Source organism: Hippopotamus amphibius, chromosome 6 (genome assembly GCF_030028045.1).
Source record: "Hippopotamus amphibius kiboko isolate mHipAmp2 chromosome 6, mHipAmp2.hap2, whole genome shotgun sequence".
Classification (NCBI taxonomy): domain Eukaryota; kingdom Metazoa; phylum Chordata; class Mammalia; order Artiodactyla; family Hippopotamidae; genus Hippopotamus; species Hippopotamus amphibius.
In genome coordinates, this window is record NC_080191.1 from 21755616 (window position 1) to 21776797 (window position 21182).

Below are 21182 nucleotides of genomic sequence, written 5' to 3' on the forward strand. Positions count from 1 at the left end.
TAGCCATCTACTTTACCTTCGGTGGTGTATATATGTCAACGCTACTCTCTCACTATGTTCCAGCCTCCCTATGCTATGTGGAGACAGGTGGTGGAGACAGCCCTCTGGAGAGGCTCTGCCCTCAAGAGCAGCAGAGAGGTGAGGTGGCTGTCATAGGAGAACGTGAGGTGAAGAGAATGTATTTTAAAAATGGATGAAATTACAGATGTTGTATGTTGATGGAATAAACAACATATTAAAGCAAACAGGACAAGCAAGCAAAAAAAAAAAAAAAAAAATCCAAGTACTAACTAAAGGAACTGTGTCAGCAAAATACTAGACAGTGTTGGGTGCAGTAAAAATTTTAATAGTAAGAGTTTAAAAGCCAAGATCTAGTTATACAGGTTTTCCTAAACAAGAAGTCAGAGGAAAAAAAAAAGAAAATATCTTTACTACAACACACATTGCCCCACATTTTACACTGTGCCATTTCTGTATTTGTCCTTTTTAGCCTACTTCTAGCAGAGGCTCTCTCTCTTTGCTAAAATACATTAGTTGCCATGGAAACGATGTCATAGTGTGTAAAACCATTTACTGTCCTTGGAAAGGCATTCATGATAAAACTGAACAGCAGCATGTTTCAAAAAGGGATCCAAAAAAAAGCAGTTGTGCAAGAACACAGGATCTCAAAATCGTGACTTCAAAGTATTCCTCCACCATCACTGTCACATGGCCCTGTTTCCCCCATATCAACCAGAGAAGCACTTTTTCTTGTCACGGATGCCAAGTATACGCCAAACAAAATCTCTGACCTAACGTTGAAGAAAACAATAGACACACTAGAATTCACACTTGCCTCCCTGGGTGGGGGGAGGGGGTGGCGGGGGGGATGGGAGGCTGCAGAATCAGGATGCTTTGCAGGCATCATAACACCCCTGGTAACGGGGAGGATCTAGTCTGTGATACCTTCTGCTGTCCAACTCTGTTATCAGAGATAGAAATAATATTTAGGACACAGAGATTTAGATTTGCACTCCTTATCCCCATGGATTAGCAAGACACTCCCTCTTTTTTCCTTTCATCGACTCAAAGTAAATCATATTCACTGCTTTGAGAAAATATATTCAGCAGCTGTCATGTGCCACACGGGGGAAGAAGACAGATAGGCAAGGTACGTGGCACCAGGAAGCTTCAAATCTAGGGGGGCCAGCTGGGCGGGTGGGAGCTTAAGAGGCTTCCTGGGCCATGTGAAGAGCTCAACTTTATTCCAGCCCAAGAGGATGTCACTGAGGGGGGTTACCCAGCAATGCGGTCTCAGAGGGATTTTTAAAAGCTCACTCAGCTGTGGGATTGGAGCCAACTGCAGAAGAGCGCAGAGCAGTAGTGTTATCAGAACAGTCTGGCCAAAAGAGGATGGTACAAAGCAGACGGAGAAGTGTGATCTCTAACTAGGCCGACCTTAGGCCTTGGCTTGTCTGTGAAAGCGCTAGATTGCACCCATTGTCCCAGCAGCCTGTCAGATGATGCTTTTGTCTAGATGTTTCATTTTCTAAAACCAAGGACTGTTACCAAGAGTTGCATTAAAATGCACCAAGACTGGGTTGGGTACCCTCCACTCTGCCCTTCGAGCTTCGGCCATGGTCTTGCCTACAATGATGAGACAACTGCACAGTGAAGAGAATGTTCATCCTAACGTGATTAAGTCTGAATGGTAACCAATGACAATCCATCTCTTTTCCTGTCCTTTTCCAATCTTGGCTGCAGTAAATACCCCTCTTTCAAGGAAAACAGGCAGGATTCTCACCAATAAAATAAAGAGCACTTGGACATGAGCAGCTGGGACAGCTAACTCCTCCCATTCTCAATTGGTAGAGCCCCTGCCAGATACCGGATATACTGACCAGTTGTGCTGATCCACACTGTGGCCTGACATGCACAAAATATTGGTCAGAAGGGTCCATGGGAAACAGAAAATTACAGGTTAGGTGTGTGTGAAATATTTGCAGGAAACAGATCTTGTCAAGAATGGTGTGAATGTTCTCATTACACTGTTTTTGTCATTTATCGACTGTTATCCTATTTTACTTTGCAATATCTCCTTCGGCAGCAATGGGCTGAAAAAGAAAAAAATGCAAAGCAAATCAAATGAAAAATTACCCATTTTTTTTTTTTTTTAAGAAAACTGATGATGTTAGCTTGCACAAAATATTTGTTGGTATTATCCACCATGGGAGCGTTACTGATATCATTCACTATGTAAGTCCAATCTGCTACACAAGCATCAGTAACTGCTTCAAATGTTAACAGTTATTGTGATAAGACTGTGCCCAAGGATGACGATTTAACACAGGCAGCTATGGAAGGTTCACTGACACAGCACTCTAGGAAGTATGACTTTTCCTTTAGATCAAATGACTGCTATTCTATGTTGATTCAGCTTATTTTCAAGTTCAGGCTTTTTTGTGCACATAGGAAAAGTGAAATGACAGCTTTATTATGTTGGTTTCATTAGCAGAAGAAAAAAAGCCACACAAATGATTCCAGTTGTACGTTAGTATTAAAAGGCGTTTTAAACAGAAAAATCAATTAATTTCAATTATGGTTTGATTTTTCCTCCATCTATTTCCTGGGATCAAAATAAAGCTTGTGGAAGTTCACTCTGTCACAGGTGAAACATCTCATCCTAATCTGAATGCTACTGCAATTTGTCAAAAATTTAACACAAGATGAAATTATTTATTTTTGCAGAATACCAATACAAATTTTGTGATGCTATAAATAATTACTTACTAAATCAAGAAACCTATGGACCAGAAAGTTATTTGAAGTGGGTATGGCATACGCTTAATTTATAACTGCATTCAAACAAGTGGCTATATCCTACCAATTCAAAATGAACTATATGTGTAGAAATTAACAAATAGAAAAACTGAACTATGACACTTCTGTGATAAAGTGTTTTGTGAATACAAAAAACACTTCAGCATGGTAGTACATGCCTTCTATTTTGCCGCCTGTCATCATCAACTAGGTTTTAGAAATGTTTGAGACATGACTCTCTACATCAACCTAAGTGTGCCTGATGGTGTGTGGATGAATCCTGTAAAGTCTGTGTGTGTTCTGTTCCAAAACAGTTGGAAATCTTTGCCCAAAGTAGTGAATGAAGTGCCAAAACACTTCAGTTTTTAAAAAGCCTTTAACCAACTGCAGTTACTGAAAACAAGGTTTATGGATAAGAAGATGTTAAAATTTATCCCAACAAAAGCAAAGGAAGGCACTAAACACATGAGATAGTTCAGTGTCCAAGATTTAATTCTGAAACAGTATGACAGATATTTTGGAGTATCTCAATTTGTGGCAATATTTTGATGATGTTCCTGGTTTTAATTGGATATATTTATATTCTGTCCCACAATGGAGTGAAATTATGAATGATCTATGATTTTGTGTCATCTAAATGTGATAAAACATGCAAGAGGACCATAGAGGAACTTATTTTCATGAGTTTTGCCTTATAAAAATATTTATTGAAGATAAGAATCCTGAATGGGGGTAAAAGACTTGTGAAAATACTTGGGCTAAAATATTTGTACATTTCAGTGTGGGGAAAAAAACGTTACTCTGAGCAAAGCCTCCATTTAGCAGAATTTGCTCTGAGCTTACGTGCATCTGTAGAAGGAGCTACCCTCTCAGTTAAAAATATTATGATGGATACAAAAATGCCAGTGGAAGATAGTGACAGTTTCCAATATTAACTATAAACCACAACTTTGAAGGAAATTGTAAGCAACTTTACGAGAAAACTAAAAACAATTCATTCTTTATAAAATAACAGTGACATGAGTGTTAAAGACACATGGCTGAAAAACTGGCTAAAGTGAGTGAATATGTACCAAGAATGATCACTGTCATGTTCTTTTTCTTATTTAGATAATCAGTACAAAAAGATTTTTTTTGCTCTAATGTATAGGGACATGTTTTTAATTTTTAGAAATTTTATTTTTGAGATTTTGAATAGAACTATTTCATGATATCAGTTAATAAATCAACATTTTTAAGTTCTATAATTTATTTTAGTGACTCCTTTCAAAAAATGTTATGGTCTCCCATATCTCACTCTCTTGGCTCCTCCTGACAGATGAGGGAAAATATGAGATGTATTTACGTTTTGAGAAGAAGTGTTCAAAGTGCCACCATAATTTTCTAGCATGAAAATACATAAGCAGTAGCCGAACAGGCAACTTCCCACCTCACCCTGTCCCACCAAACGTATGCTGTTTAAAGCAGACTAAAGATTTCCCTTCCAAAATTACTAGGCATTTCAAGAAACAGCAGGTTTTAAAACATCCTCTTACATGCAGCACCATCCTCATATGACTGTCAAAGAGAGATAAAATGTATTTAAAAAGAGCTAACTGGTTTTCTCCCCCTCTCTCATTTGAGTGTTCTGGTAACTACTTATGAATTATACTTGAAAATGAATCCCTTCATAAACTCATGCTTTATTTAGTACATGAGGATTGAATAAAAATGAAGAGCTCCTCCCCTTATAGTCAGAGACTGTAATTTCTAGTATTTACCTCGATACCTTTAAAATACGGGACTAAAGGATCACATCCAATTAAAATTTATCTTCTAGTCTCCAGCATCACAGTTAAGTTCCCAAGAGAAAGGACTGAAATCCTAATACCTTCCACTGACCTGAGACTCCATGGCAACTAAGGTCCTTCCTTCCAGGACACTGGGAAGAAGTGCTGCTAGCGAAACAATGGGAAGCCCAAATTCCCCACTACACTTGGGAACACCTGGTGGACAACTCTGCTCTTTGAGAGGACAGACCTTCCCACTTCTTGCCCCAAATGAACTTAGCACAGGTAGGCGAAGCCACAATTTACCCAGAGGGTAAAAGTATACTATAAGAATACAAGCAGGCAAACTCGCCAGCATCACCCTCGTCACCACCATCACCACCACCATCCTCTTAAAATACAGCTCAAATGCAAGGTGGAAGGTTTGAAATTTATACTTCCTACTCAGCTGTATACACTTCTCCATAGTTGAATTCAACTTGATCATGATCATGCATTTCTGCTTATGGTAGAAAAAAACAATTTTGCTACTTCATGATAACTTGCTCTTCAGATTTAAAATTTTTGTTGCTTCAGAGCAATTAGTCAAATAGAGCTCATCTCAGACTACTTCTCAGGTCTGTGTTCCTTTCCCTCTCCCTCCTTCCCCCAGAGGGAAGATTACAGACCACCATATGATGGGGTGAGGACCTGGTCCAGGCCCTGCCCTCTAAGCCCTCACTGGCCTCCCTGGAATGCCTCATCCCTTTGTTTTGGGTGCTGGCCTAGTTCTGCTGATGTGACTGGTGGAAATCTGCAGCCACAATCGCAGCCAGTCCTCAGCACTGAGACTGGCCCAGTTCATTCTGTGCCCTCTTCATTCCGACCCGGGGGCTCTGCCACCCAGCTCCCGCAGCACCTCCACATCTGTCCTAGGGGGCCTGCAGGATTGCTGGGATTCCTCCTACGTCACATGTAAGCGTTGGGAAACGATGGGGAAGGCACATCATCTCAGGGCTGTTTCTGCCTAAACATGCCCCAAGGCAGGGTCCACTTCAATGCGGCTTCCTTCCAGAGTTCCAGATGGGGAGCAGGGTACTAGTGCTCTCTCTGGGCAGATTCCCCTTCGCCCACCTGGAGTGGAGGAATCTCAGTGACCCATTCATTTCTCATCTCTCGTCTCCTCTAAGTCTCTACAAGCTCCATCCTCCAACCCAGGAAGGCATTTCCTCCTTCCTGCAGCCTCCCCATCCCTCATGGCTCCCTGTACTATATACGCCACGTCTTCTGAGATCTGGCTCCTCGGAATCCACAAATCATTTTGCTTCTAACAAAGCCTGCTTCTCTTAAATGAAGGCCTGGGCTAACTCTGGTCTCTGAAACATGCTTCAAGGTCCTGTTTTGGAAGTCAAAAGCTGAACAATGTCTTCTTTGTCTTAGGCCATACTCTGTCCTCCCCCTGAAGTAATGGAATCCTTAGCCTCAATGGGGGAGACTCCCAGGGCAACAAGAATTAGAAGGAAGGGAAAGTAAATTGAATACCAGTTGAAAATATTATCACCACTAAACCAGCTGGTCATAATGAAAGGTCTCAGAGGTCCCAGAACACTCATCTAGGATTTTTAAAAAGTGCAACATACTGACATGTCATTTTTCTAGAAGACACCATTTATACATAATTTGAACCAAGGGCAAAAAGGGGACTATGGCTTTCATTTTCTTGAATTCTTTATATAAGGATTATTGTCCTTAATCTCTACTCTACTATTGAATGGATCCAGTCAACAGGAAGCCACCTTGTTCAGCATCATTTGGAACTCTCCACCTCCTGGATTTCTTCTTCCCCAGAGCCTTCTCACTTTTGCCTCTCCTTCTCCGTATCCGCTGTGTTCACCCATCACATCCCTAAAACCTCAGACCCTTCCCTGTCTTATCCAATCATCCCAATTCCCGCTCATTCTCCTATCCAGCCTGAACCCTACTTTCTGCTAATTCAACTGACGCTTTCTTTAATCTCTTAGAACATCCTCCTCATTTGACTCTTTAAACCAGCTCTCAACTCTGCATCACCACAAGGTCATATTTTCCATTCCAAAGTGACAAGTACTACCAAGCAAAGTCACAAAACTGGGCTAAAGGGACCCATTAAAAATACTTACAAATTACAAAGGGGCCTATTTCTCTGTAATACTTTTTATCTGTCTATTAACACATTATCCTATATTTTCCTGGCTTTTGGGCTTTTTCTATATTCTCCAAGTCTCCCTCCCATCTCCAAATCTTCCAACCTCGAATGATGGCTCAGCCTCCAATTTTACTGAAAAGTTTCGAGGCACTCCATGCCTTTGAACTTCTTTTCACATAAAAACTTCACTGTTATCTTCACCCATCTTGCAGCAATAATTTAAAATCACACATATAAAGTACTATGCTTACCCTTTAGTAGGCATTCAGACTCACAAATGTCTTTCTCATCTGTTCTTTCTCCCTCCGAGTTACTGCTAATTTTTACCCCTTTGAGGGCTACAGTGGGTTGAATGGTGGCCCCCCCAAAATATGTCCACCTGGAACCTGGGAATGTGAACTTATATGGAAAAAGGATCTTTGCAGATGTAGTTAAGGATCTCGAGATGAGATTATCTTATATTAGGGTGGGACCTAAATCCAGTGACAAGTGTCCATATAAGAGAAGGCCACGTAAAGACACGCAGAGGAGAATGCTGTGTGAAGATGAAGGCGGAAATTGAACTGATGGGTCTAGAAGCCAAGGAAAGCCAAGGGTTGCTGGCAGCCACCAGAAGCTAGGAAAGAGACACGGAACAGAGTATTCCTCAGAGCCTCCAGAAGGAACCAACCCTGCTGACACCTTAATTTCAAGACTTCTGGCCTCCAGAACTGTGAGAGGAAATTTTCTGTTGTTTTAAGCCACCCGGTGCACGGTCAGTTGTCACAGCAGCCACAGGAACTAATACAAGGGCTCCTTCTATACTTGACATGATTTTGCCCCCACCAACTCTTTGTTGATCCTCTTTCATCCATTACCCCTCTCTCTCCAGCCTCACCAACATCCCCCTTTTCAGTGGTCACTTCTGCACGTTCCCGCTCATCCAGGAGGCACCAAGAGCCCAGCTGAATGTCCTGGTGGGGAGCACGAACAAGGCTCCTCCCACAGTGACTGTTCTGCATCTTAAGTGCGTGAGCGCATCATTGTGGGGGCGGAGGCTGGGGTGCTACATCCCCTGGAAACAGAGCCTCTGTCACACGCCAGGGGTGTGAGAGCAGGGACGGCCTTGGGGCTCCCCTCAGGCCCCCCCACACTGGGGACTCTCTACACTTCGCCACACTGGACTCTTCTCCGTGTGGCATAGTTGGGCCGAGATACAATCAGAGAATGTGTGGGGCTCCAGTTTTTCCAAGCGCCAATCTTCCTTGTGTTACACTTAGGTATAAACTAACCGGAACGTCCCGGGAGCTTCCACACCCACAGAGGCATGTGGTTCTGCTCATGACACTGTAGTCCTTATGGGTTCTTTCCAGCCACACCTCACCTGCCTTCACTGAGCAATTCTCGGCTCCTTAGAGAACTACCGCCAACTCTCAGCAATCTGAAATCAAGAATCTGTTGAAATAATAACCATAAGACACTGGGAATTACATGATCAACCACACTTCTAGGAAGAGAAGGGTGTGGTGTGGCATATTATCTATGCTTTGGCCCTAGCCTGCTGACCGAATTAGAAGCTGGGATCATTGCATTTTCCACCCAAGGAGGTGAAACATAAGTTAGAACCTAAAACATTACGTGCAACCAAAATCTGGATTCTAACCCACGACTCTGAGGATCTACCAATGCAGAGGACCTGATGTGTTATCTACAAGAAGACAATTTACGCAAGATGCATCTCATTCCAGAAGTACTGAGAACACTTGGAAGACCTCCCAACTTGGAAGCTTAGAATCCTAATCAACAGGCATTTAATAAATGCACAATTCAGTGCAGTGTTACACTGCACAAAGCAAATTAAAGGAGGTGCGCTTTCAGCCTTCTAGAAGCTTGCTACTGAAAATGGACAATATTGACACTGACATGTACCAAAGTGACTGAACATGAACAAACTGGATAAATACATGAAGTGGTGACATTATACGCTGGCCAAGGGGAAAGTGCATTATGTTAGTGGCGTGTGATCCCCCACATTTAAGGTGGTGGTTGTGGCAGTAGGGGGGCGGAGGAAAAGCGTTGAAATCATAGCACATGGTGAAGAAAGGAAAAAAAGTTCACAACCGCTTTCCAAAGACCATAATGGCATTTCAAACAACAGTGAAGCATGAGGTCTGCCCCTTCCCCCTCTTTGATGCAGCAGTTGCTGGACATCCACAGAAAGCACTTTTAACGCTCTCCATCCCTCGGATACATTAAACCTGGCACCCAGGTGAGGGCTAGGCAGGGGAAGCCATTAATGAGGCTTTTCACAGGGAGCTGAGAAGACTCTTAATGAGGGGCTGACAAACATTGCCTGTCGTGCTGTTGTGCCTTTTGTGACAGAAATGACAAAAGTAGTCCCTCCCCACAACCATGGAAAACATTTTATAAGGTTTACTGTCAATCACTCTTTTGAAGGATACACAGAGGCTGTGGGTGGGATATAGTGTTAAATTATTACTCTGTAGGACCTCAAGTCCGGGCTTAAGATTCTCCAGATATGCCAAGTGAACGAAATGAATGCTTGGAGAGGAAGGCACCCTCCCAGCCACAGCTGGGTGTCATGTGGCTGAGGGACTCAGCTAAACGCTGCTGTGTGAGGTCCAGCCATGGGTAGGGGCCTAGTAGGTGAGCCTGCCTCCTGCCATTTCCCCAGGTCCACAGACTTCCAGGCACAACACTGGCGGTCCACACTGCCACTCTTCCCTCTTCTATCACGCACTGTCGTATTTTTCCAGTTCCCTCCAGGTTCTGAAACATTCTGCACTTCTCCCTGGTCTTGGACGTCATCGTGTACTATTGGTAACTTCCTATTGTTTTTAGTGAAAATCTTGTTAATGAAAACCTGATGACAGAGGGCAAAGAAGTAACTGTTGTCCTGACCACACTAAATTTTTAACAAAAGCTCAAGATTATGGACAAAAGAGCTTCAAACACATATCATTCTTAGAAGATAATGGTGGTTCCTAGGACAGTATAGGACAATCCCCGAACCTTAATCACATGGGTCCACAGCGAGTGAATCTGGTGCTCTCAGGAACTACAGAAGCTCAGTGTCCAAGGAGATGCCAGCCAAGCCTCACAGATGGCCAGGAAACCAGCTACATATTCCAGCGCCCTGCCGCCAGGGCCTATCTGAATAAACACCTGCTGAGTGGCTACACCATGAATGACAGTGTGCTACAAACTGCGAGGGGACAAAAAAAAAAAAGCCCAACATTTTTGCACATATGAGGCCAATGGTCTCCTAATAGGTCAGGACCCACATATACAGATTTCCAGGAGACCTGGATTCTAGTCTGAACTAAATGAGGAACTGGATGTATGACCTTGGGCAAGTCACAAAAATTCTCTGCTCCTGGGATTCCTCATATCAGGATTTAACTAACAACACAGGCATCATTTCTTAGCAGGCAGCTGAGAGGCACACATGTTCAATGCAAGAGAATGAGGAGACGAGGGGAAGCTGCCCAGGGCTGGGATTCCAGCTGGGCCTTGAGAAATGGATAGAGTTCTCAGGGAAAGGAAGGGCTGGGTAGTCCAGAAAAGGAGAGCAAAGGCCAGGACACATATTCCGCACTAATGAGATGGCAGGTTGACACCTGGTGAAGTCGAGTGTTAGCGTGGGGGGTGCATGAGGCGGGCCAGGGAGGCCTCAGAAGGTGGAGATGGGGGAAGGTGCTGAACCCCAGGCTAAAGGATGGGCCCTTCTTGCATTCACTGGGCTGTTAGTAAAGGGATGAGGCACACCAACCAGTGTCTCATCAGCCAGCACACACATTTTGACATGGAGTAACACCTCCTCAATGCCAGCTAGAAAGCCCAGGAGCGAAGCAGCTGGAATCATTTGCAAACCACGGGAGAGCCTGAAGGGCATACCATATCAAGAGAATATCGACTGGGCAGAGGCACACAGAGAGCACAGCCACAGAACTGGCATTTTCAAGCAGGAGATGGTGATAAAAGATACAGAATGACAGTGTGAGTTCACTGACAACTCAGCCCCTGTATCTGAAAATGATGAGGGGCTGTCTGTATTTCTAGGAGGTCAGACAATAAACTAGACAATAAAAAGGTGAACCCCTCCAAACTCTGAGCACAAACAAGACAAACCTTAACGGAAATCAGTGCTTTTCAAATATCTTTGCACGCGTGTGCCTAGCTACGGGCAACATACCACATACTTTCTGGAATAAAATTGAAATTGAAATAAAAATCAAATTTTACAAGTGACAACACTGGAAATTGTTATTGCTTCCAAACAGATACTACAATGTGTGGAAATGAAGGAACTCGGTGGTGTTTATTTGCCTTTGCAGTAGAATTTAAATTGGGCTAAATTTCACAGAAATACAGATTCAGTAACTTTTTCTGGGGATTAAAAGAAGAAAGGATTGGGAAAAGTGCCCTGGGGCTTTGTTGTGGGAAAGGCGATCTGACTCATTTTTAATTTTCCATTAAAGCCCTACTTTTCAATATAAAGCAGATGGAATCCTTACACAACTCCATGAAAAGCCTACTATTTTGGGGTACCTCAAAGATGGAAGCTCTGCAGAAAATGAAAGTGTTTGAATCCATCCGATGAAATCCCACCAGCACATTCAAAAGGAGCAGGTACTTAGAAATCTTAAAAATACAAGGTAAGAGGTCTTTCTGTGACGGATTTCTGATCCCCAGCCTTCCTTGGGCTCAGTTCCCTCTGGCTCCGGCTGGGTGATGATTTTTTACTGCTCCAACAGCCAGCTCCCACCAGTGTGGCTGAGAGTCACTATGCTTCTTCATTCCTTATCTTTCAGAAGCTGCCTCCCTGACGGCTCCAACCTCAGGGCCATCCTCATATACAGAAAAGAAGTCAGTGTTCAACACTGTCCACCCCGTACCTACGGAGTCAGAACCAGGCCTGGGGCTATGCATTCTCTAAGATCCTCAGAGGACAGTCATGCAACCATGGCCCCAAAGCTCTTTCCTTATCATGAGATAAAGTCTGGTTAGACACATCCTGTTTGTCTTTCTGCCAGGGTGGATGGAAGAAACAAGAGGGCTGGGCTTTACTGTGTGTGGACTGTGAGGTACTGGGCTAGGAGGTGGTGGGCACTGCCTCTAGCCTCATGGTTTATAATCTCGTTTGAGAGATGGAACAGATTTAGTGTTAAGAGCATTGATTCTGGAGCCCGACTGACTGCTGGGTTCAGAACCTAGCTCTGCTTACTAGTTGTGTGACTCTGAGCAAATCACTTCCCTTCTAGGCCTGTTTCCCCACCTGTCACATGGGAATAATAACAACAGTATTATTCCGCCTAGAATAGTGCTGGGTGTTGAGCTGGCAAATCAACAACAATAAGACACAGTCCCTGACTTCCAAAGAGCTTCCAAGTTAGGGACAAAGACCAGTATCTTCCCACTGTCTGACCCAGCTGACTCCATTCTGCTGTATAAGTCAGGCTGTGATGAGGTGGTAACCAAGTGCCATGGGAGCCCAGAGACAGGGACCAAAGTGGGGCTTCCCAGACGGTAAGTCTTGAGTGGAGCCATCAGAAGGAGTGGGGCTTCCCTGGGGGCAAAGGTGCCTTTCTATCCCCCAAAACCTAACCTAGAAGTAACTGCAAGGCAAAGGCAAGGAGGCTTGAAAGTACGCAGGGAATGCAGAACCACAGCTTTGGAGGAAAGCAGGTGCGAGTTTAGGAGCCAGACACACCTGGCTTCTCTGGTAACTAGCTGTGTGACAATGGGTAAGTTACTTTACCTTTCTGAGCCTCGATCTCCCCATTTGACCAGTGGGGTAATACCTGCCTCATCAAGTTACTATGACTAAGTAAATTATTGTATAAAAACCACTTAAGGCCTCTGGGATTCAATAATAAAGGTAGGTATGATTATTCTTCTGGCGTATTTAAGGAGGGGTGAATGGCTGTGGCAGGCTATTTCCTTTTTACACCATCATAGAAGAGAAAACAGATCAGAAAAAAGTAGTCTTCAGAAAAAGCCTTCTGAATTGAAATCAGCTAAGAGTTGCCCACACCTTATTTTTTTCTCCCCCAAACCTACAGTTAATGGGTGCTCAATGCACATTTGCTCAAACCAGTGGGTGTTGCCTGAGGTCGTGGGTGGACGGGGCAGAACACGTGCTCATCTCTGCACCCAGCGAAGACCCAGTGACAGGACTCGAGTCTGCTTCATGCCCTGAGCGAGGCACGATGCAGGTCATTCTGGAAGCAGACCGAGACGAATGGGAAAACGCTCTCATCCAAATATTACAACAACACAGAGTCTTACAAACGTTGTTAAAGTTTCATGAGTCAGTAAGCATTATCTTTTCTTCCCACGTTTTTATTAGACCATAAATCCAGTTCAATTTATATCCTTCCAGGATTACTGTGTTCTAATCAAGTCCAGAGTGCCGCTTACTCTGAAGTCGTCTGAACTACATGTCACCCAAGTCCATTTGGATAATACTGTTCTGGGTTCTCATGTGGTTTAGTAGCTAAAAATTAGATTTGCTCAACTAGAAACACTGAAAAAAAATTACATTTCTCTAAATAACCCAAATCACCCTTTTTTCATAGGAACCAAGTGCATGAAAGTCATTTACTCATGGGGCTTTTTCCTATTCTGTAGTTTATTCTACCTTTGGAAAGTCATGATGACATTCTGAAGTCAAACTCAAGGGATACACACTGTAAAGAGGTTAAAATTCTGGTTAACTGACTAAAACAAAGAAATCTTTTTATGGGGCTAACTTCAAAGTACTTTTATGTTTTCTATTCTCAAGAATAAAAAATGGTTCTGGCATTTCTTAAGAAGACTTGCTAAAAATGCTATTTTCCACCATATTATTTCAACTAATTTCCTATGTTTTCCAATAATTCTTGATTCAGAACTGAGAATCACCCACATCTCTTTCTAAAATATTCAAAATGTCCTTTTCTGCACATAATACATTTTCATCCTCCCTTCTCTAAGGGATATATGTGTCAGAGTACATATGTTACGTGTACATACATGTACCTACACATATATACTCATGAACAACAGCAGCAAACACACAGCTTTGCTATGTGTGGGGTACTATTCCGAGTGCTTTACATGTATTAATTATTGACTCCTCACAGCAAACCTTTGAGGTAGGAACTATTACCTCCATTTTAAAGGTGGAGAAAGGGAGACACAGAGAGATTAGGTAACTGGGCCCAGATCACACAGCTGGAAGGGTCAGACCAGGACCATACCCTGAGTCCATGCTCCTGACCACAACCCTCACCTGGGTTGAAAGGGTTGAAACCTGGCTTTAAGTGGTAACTGCCACTCTGGCACTTAGCCACTCCGGGCCTCATTTTTCCTCATAAGTAAAATGGACGTGTTGGACTACATGATCTCTAAGTCCCTTATGGTTCTTGCTCTGTGGGTTTTGCTACATGTTTCTACCTTGGTCTGGGGAGCAGCGGAGTTTTAGATTTCTACCCTCACGCTGCTCTGGCTGGGTACAAAACCCAACTGCACTTTTTGGTCTTAATCTTGCTTAACCTCTGGGGCATAGCCCTCCCCTCCTGGGGATCAGGGTCTCCTCTCTCCCAGGGCCCACCCAATACTCTGGCTGCACCTCTCCCATTCAGGGCCTGGGGTCCTCTTCCTCCTCTGCTTCCTGGCTCTCCTTCAGTCCTGTCTGCTCTTCTACTCTACACACTCTTCCTGAGTGATACTGCCCACAACCATGGATCCTAGTATTTTGTAATGTGCTGCTAATAGATTTATATTTGAGTCCAACTCCTCAATCCAGACCCATCTATTCAACTGCTTACAAGATACTTTGACTGGAAAGTCCAAAGCGTCCGTATAAAGTCATCATTTAAATACCTGCTGTACTTATTGCATTGCTTGCCTGCATGTCTTTCTCCACCTACTTCCCAAGGACCTCCCTTCTGCTTCTCCCCTCCAGCAATATACTGTCTCACCCTCTCTTACTCTGTGTCTTTTGCTCCATCCCCACTTCCGTGCAGCACTTCACCTACGGCTCATCTGAGTTTCCATAACTGCCTTCCCTGCATCGGTCTTGACCACCTCTGGCCTACAGCCCACACCGTGACCAGATGGATCTTTAAAAAACAAATCAGACTAAAGCAGCATCTCCACTCACAACTCTTAAATGGCATTCCTGACACAGTACTTTTAAGAACGTTCTAAATTTTCCCACCAGCCCCATCTTCTCTCTCTGTCCATCGTTCTACCATCCCTACCCACCCTGGACTACTTGTAGTTTCCTAAAAAGTCTGTGCACCTGCTTTCTGGGCTGCTCCTTCTGGGCCAATGGGCTTACCACAACACTCACCCAACCAATTCCTCCTCTGGCCTTCTCTGCCTCGCCACCCCAATCTCCCACCGCTCTGTGGAGTTCATGCTCCCTTGCAGACCCTAGAATGATGGCAGTTATCACAGTGGTCAGAGACTTCTTCATGCAGTTCCTTGGGCCAAGATTACAACTTTCTGTGCCTGAAGCATCTAGTTCAATGTCTGGCAGATGCCAGATATAATAAATGAAAGTTGCTGGATGAGTAAATATATAGGACGATTCACAAACTCTCACAGACCTATCTGTGGCCACAGAAGGACCCAGCTTAAAATAAAGAATCACAGAGAGTAAAAGTAGTTCCAGTATCAACATGCTTTGCTTTCCCATTTTAAAATTTAACTTATTTTTTAATGTCCTAGGTGAGCAATAAATGAGGGTCTAAAATGGAAAGAATGGCGGTAGGAATGGACATTTTATTTTTTATTTAAACATAAACTTGTATTTCCCAACAACCAAACGTATCAATTTCCAAAGCATTTATGCCACCCCCCTTTGTGGCATGTAACACATTTTAATCAACATCATCATTATATCCATATGTATTCTTTTGCACATTGCCTTGTGGCTAAGAACAAGGGCTTTGAACCCAAACTAACTGGGCCTGAATCCTGACTCTACCACTTACTAGCTGTGTATGATCTTGAGTTAGTTATTTCACCTCCCTTGCTTCAACTTCCCATCTGTAAAATGGGGATGATACGTCAAACTGCTTCATATCATTATTGGTTTCTTTTCATTGAAGTATAACTGACTTACAATATTATATTAGTTTCAGGTATTCGTACCATTATTGTTCAGATTAGAGCTTAAACAGTGCTTGACACACAGTAAGTGCTCAATAAAATTAGCTATTATGTACTATTTTTATCTCCTCTAGCAGACTAAGCTCCTGAACAGCAAGGACAGCAGAAGTATTCATTTTCACAATCCTATCTCCCAGTGCCTTGCACACAATAACACACTGGGCTAATGTTTGCAAAACAGATGAATATAATGAACTGTTTATAGCACAAATATGTGCATTACTAAGTATGATGACTAGTACGGACACAATTGCTTCTGGGGAGGCCTGTGGAGAACAGGGACTATCCAAAACATGAGCAGTTCACCCCGCTTCTGGAGGTCTGGGAGCTCACTTAACTCTGTGGAAGGTGCAGGCTCAGTCACCCACTCAGGGCATGTGTGGGATGGAGGGGACCAAGGCAGGACTGAAGAGCTGGGCAGGTGAGGCTCGCTTTCCATGAACACAGCCTGGCAAGAAATGAGAAGAAATTTCTCCTCTGGAGTCTATTTGATTTCCTCTTCCAATCAGAGAAGGTAGGACCGTGATTTCTAAAGGCCCTCCTAGCCATTTGGGGAGTCTATAAAATCAGCAGATAAAATCTAGGCCAACTAAGGTGCTACTGGAGGGCCACATCAAAGTCAGCACAGGAGCCACCAGATCACTGTATTAAAGGGAATTACTGGGTGGGAAATGGTCACTAGAACTAACAAAAAGCAAGGTTTTTGGAAACACGTTTAAAATGAGAAGATATGAACTTATAAAATCAAAAGAACAAAGACAATATTGTGTATAGGCTCTAGGTTTCCATTTAATTCTTATCAGCCTACAAAGGCCTTGAGGGCAATGACTACGCCTTGCTGAGCGGCAGCATATGGCAAAGCTGCTGGCCCCCAAAACACTTCTTCTTGACCTTTTTTTCTGGTTACATGACTTATCTATATTTCTCAGGCTCCCTTGCCGTTTAACATGGCCATATAACTAGCCTTCAAGTAAAGGATGTAAGTAGAAGTGACGGGTGTCATTTCAGGCCTAGGCATTTAAAAAGTGGGTGCATCCCCTCTTCTCCCTCTTTTGTCGTTCTGCCAGCTGAAAGCCAGTTACAATGGAGCGCTATGGGATGGTGGAACTTGGGGCCCAGGATCACTGCATGAAGAAAAGCCACCCACTGATCAGAAATACCCACTTTGAACTAGTACATGAGGAATAATAAGTGTCTATTGCTTTTGAGCCATTATATTTTTGCAGGCCTATTTGTTACAGCCGCTAACATTAGCCTAATTAATCCAGGTGCTTAGCACATACTAAAGACCTAACTCAAGTTTGTTGAAACAAGGTAAATAAGACCAGGTTCCTTCTTTCAATGTGCTGCTCAACTAATGATGGAAATAGACACATGCCAACCATAATGCCAGCTGCTGAAGTGTGAAAACAAAATTGGAGGCATGGTGACTTGTTTGAAGGGGAAAGGATGGAGAAAGCATCCCAGAGTAGAAGACTTCTGAGCTGGGCCCTAGGTTTAACAAGACCCAAGAAAATCAGGTTGGGTTGGAGATTCCAGACCTGGGAGAAAGCATAGAATAAAAGTGCAGAAAGCAAAGTATGCGTTTGTTCACATTCAGCCTCATCATTCTCTTGAACTTGGTCAACAGAGTGAGAGTTTATTGTGCACCGACTTTCTTTCCTGGGTCTGGCATCCAACAAACAATGTTTTTTTTTTTTTTTTTTTTTTTTTTTTACAGTACACTCATTAACCCTTTTGCCTTTTTTAATATAAAAAGTTCCAAGATGAATGTCCTTAGAAAGTGCACAAGTAAATGTTTAATGAACCATAACAACTCTTTTCTAATAAAATTCTTGAAGAACTTGAGACAGTTCTATTACTTATAATAGTCAAAGAGCCATGCTCTTAGGAATCAATCTAAGTTTTGACATTATTGATTAAGCATGTAATAGTCACTGGCTTACAAAATGGAACATTAAGCCCCCAGGTTTACATTTACATTTCCTCTTTAAGAGGAACATCAAGCAGATGGTTTAAGAGATCAGTCAGAAGATTCTCTACATCCTTCACTCATAGCTAAGTGCCTCCAAAACCTGAGATAGTTAACAAAACCACTTCCTCCAAAAATCTGTGAGTCCCTTCATCTGAAAGCACAGTACCCATGGGGCAGGGACTTGGGAAAAAGAGCACAAAGGGTGGAAAGTATTGCAGTCGCTTGGTGGTGAGAGGAAGGATGTGGGTGTCTAAAGGCTACCCTGAAGCAGGGAAGAGACACAGTCGCCCGTGGTCTTCCAAATACCAATTTAATGCTGTGTTAGCAATGTCCCCAGGAGCTTGTTTAAATATAAGGGTAAAACAACAATCACTGGGCAGACAAGACTTCATTTCAAAAGACTTCAGTACTCCTCAGACTTGAGAGAAGAAGCAAGTTAGGCTGCCTCACTCCTAGCAAACACAGATGTAACCCTCTTTCAGAAACAAAATTCTTCTTCCCCCACACCAACTTATCCTACCCCCTGCAATGAAAGGGGGTTAAAACTGGGTGCGGGAGGGTGCTACCTTGAAAGTAAAGCAACTCTTCAGACAGCTGAAATCATTTCCCCCTTAAATCTAAGAAATACTGCAGCTGCCAGTCAACACTACCGGTCCATGAATACAGCAAAATGCCAGCACCTGCCACCCTGCATCAGGGGCCTTTTATTTTTTGGTAAATGTGGCAGGAAAGACTCTCAGAGAGAAGATCAACTGCTTTATCTGAGAAAAAGGGAAGCCCCAGGGAAGAGAAACAAGAAGCATCGCGCCCATCCTTGGGTACTTTGTGCGTCTCCTCTCTGTGCACTGAAAGGGCTCTTTGTGTCACACACACACACCCGGCGAGTCTGTGTGATTTATTGGGGGGAGGAGGGGCAAGAAGGGTGATTTTATTATCCCTCTTCTCACTCAGTCCCAGCAAATCTCCGCCTGGGCCCAAGCTCGGTGGCCTCTTTCTGGCTCAGTCCCCTCCGCCTGTGGCCGCAGAGATAAGAGAGGGGAGGCGACCAAACAAAAACAGTCATCGATCTAGGGAAGTACAGAGGAAATCCAGCGAGCAGGGCAGGGAGGAGAAAGGAGCCTGAGGGAGCGGGGCGGGGGGCGCTGTCAGAGGAAGAGGAGCTAAGGCTCCAGCACTGGGGACTGGGGAAGGGTGGGTGGTGGCACAGGAAGAGTGGAGGGGAGGATGGGGGAAGTGCAAGGGAGGTGCCAGAAATAGGCAGAAGGATGCGTTGGGGAAGACGACGGCCGCAGGAGAAGGAGGCCGAGAGGTGGAGGAGTGGGGCAGGGGTGGAGTGGGGTGGGGAGGGAAGCAGCACGGGCATCAATTATTAAGTGATTACATCATCCCTGACATTAAAACAACACACACAGCCCGGGTCCCCGCGGGGGGCCCCGAAAAGAGGGCGGAGGCGGAGTCTGGGCCAGCCGAGCCCCCAAGCCAATTTCTATTCACACTCCGCTCCCGCTCGCGGGCGAGGAAATGGGCCCCCCATCCCCGCGCTACCGCGCGGCCGCACCCCGCAGAGGTGTCCTCCGGCGCAACCACAGGAAGACGCCGAGCGGGGCCAACTCCCCGGCAGCCCCGCGGGGCGCCGCGGAGACGGCGGTGGCCAAGAGACTGCAGCGCCGGGCCCCGCGGCGGGGGCGGCGCTGCGCGGGGGCGCCGGCGGCCGGCGGCCAGCGGCCGGCATCTCCGCAGCATCCCCACGGCCCCGCGGCGCATCCGCGGCCGCTTACCTGCGCGGCGCTCAAGCTCCGGAGCCCATTCACATGGTCCTCTCCCCGCCCTCCTCCGGCGCGGCCGAAGAGGCTCCGGTGGTTCCTCGGTGGGCCCGGGAGCCGGCGGGCCTTCTGAGAGCGCCCAGGGGGCGGCGCCGGGTGTCCCCGGCCCGGCGGCCGGATCCCTCCCAGGCGCGGGCGGCGACCGCCGGGCAGTGCGGCGCGGGCGGCGGCTTTGTGTGAGCCCGGAGAGCCCTCAGTGCGCGGGGTGAAGCGCCGCGCGCCCGGGCGGCGGGGGACGCGCGGCTCCGAGCGCAGCCTCTCCTCTGCTCCCGCGGACGGTCGGCGGGCGGGTCTCGGCGGCCTTCGGCTCGCGGCGACCCCTCCCGCGGCAGCCCCCTCCCCGCCGGCTCCGCTCCTGACAGATGGCGCAACTGCAACGACGCGCCGCCGCTGCCGCGGCTGCTCGCAGCTACTCGCGGGGATGCTCCAGCCCCTCCAGCCCCAGCGGGGAGTGAGGAGGGGGCGGGCCGCACCACGAGAGTGGCAGGCTTCGCTGCCCTATCAACGGGCCCCTCTGGAGCAGCGGGAGGCGACCATTGGTGATTGGCGCGGGGGCGGGGCGGCGATGGGTGGGGCCACCGAGTGGGTGGAGAGTTCCTGTGGCACAGGGCATCCTGGCGTGCGTGCAGTGTAGGGTGTGCGAGGGGCTGCGAGATTGGAGGAGTTGTATGTGTGTGTTCTTAAGGTTTACGTGGACTTCAGATAGTGGGTTAGGGTGAGGAAAGAAGAGGAGAGTGTGAGCTGCAGTTTCTGCTTTGCGGAAGGTTGCAGCCGCCACTGCAGAAAGGCATCTGCCATCCCCTCAAAACCATGGGAACCTGCCTCAAGAAAGGGCTGTCTTGCCTTTCTGGTGTCTTTTCATTTGAAGGTGGGAGTATAAATTGGAAAAGTGTTAGGGTGATGAAATCGTTTTCTTTGGTCAAACTGAAGAGCGCGGAGCAAGGTAGAATCCCACCACAGAAACCTGGAAAAGCTAAGAGAAACCTGAAAATTCACAATTAATATTATTAATAATTATAAGGAGGAGGAGGAAGTAAAGGAAGAGGAGGAGGTGGGGTAAATACATATATCTGTGTGTGTGTGTGTGTGTGTGTGTGTCTGTGTGTGTGTGTGTGTATATATATATATATGAAATTCCAAGCAAAAGTCTGCAGGAAGTATTACGGAAATGGGGGTGGGGTGGAGAGGGCAGGCGGCGACTAAGAAATCTGCAATCACAGAGTAGAGATTTGTTTGTATAGTTTTTCCAAAATCATATTTAATTGTAGCCATTGGTTGTCTTTGATGTCTCATGACATTCAGCCTTCTCATGTTTTTTTCCCTTCTCTAAATCTGAGCTTCCTTGATGAAATAATAGCTGGTTTAGTATACAGCTGGGAGTGCATCAGTCTTTATTTCCTATCCAGCTTTTCTATGGCAGGATGTAACTTCATTAAAAAAAAACCAAAAAACAAAAAAAAACCACTTCAGCTTCCTGAATTTCTTTA

General features: G+C 45.3%; 1 protein-coding gene across 3 annotated transcripts in view; it reads right to left on the reverse strand.

Moving 5' to 3' along the window:
- FYN (FYN proto-oncogene, Src family tyrosine kinase) overlaps positions 1-19788 on the reverse strand; it is a 198650-nt gene extending 178862 nt beyond the window's left edge. For 2 of the 3 annotated variants that reach the window (XM_057738235.1, XM_057738230.1), the window contains exon 1: positions 19651-19788. The gene's annotated coding sequence lies outside the window, so the exon portion shown is untranslated. The remainder of the gene's footprint in view (positions 1-19650) is intronic. The other variant, XM_057738231.1, reaches the window with a different exon arrangement.
- Between the last annotated feature and the right edge of the window lie 1394 nt (positions 19789-21182).